Below are 364 nucleotides of genomic sequence, written 5' to 3'. Positions count from 1 at the left end.
CCAGGTAGCTTCTGTAAGCGTAAAATAGTCTATGTGCTCTTATACTTGTTCTGAAACAGCTCAAGATCATTCTAAAGCTTCAGAAAAGCTTCATTTCTGTCCTGTGAACGTGACTTTTTTATTATCGAGACTTTGACAACCCTCTCTGGTTTGAAACATACAAATACTGACTCATTTTCATTCCAAAGTCATTTAAAACAACAGAAACAACTCCCCAATGTTAAATGTGTTTAATATGTTGTTGATTTCCATTATGATTCAGGTTTATTTTTTACCTAACATCTTGTGTTACGTGTTAAATGTTTAATATGTTGTTGATTTCCATTATGATTCAGTTGTTCCATTATGATTCAGGTTCATTTTT

This window comes from Boleophthalmus pectinirostris, unplaced genomic scaffold (assembly GCF_026225935.1).
Source record: "Boleophthalmus pectinirostris isolate CB_2022bp ecotype Guang Dong unplaced genomic scaffold, ASM2622593v1 HiC_scaffold_14, whole genome shotgun sequence".
NCBI lineage: Eukaryota > Metazoa > Chordata > Actinopteri > Gobiiformes > Gobiidae > Boleophthalmus > Boleophthalmus pectinirostris.
Note: the sequence above shows the minus strand (reverse complement) of the source record.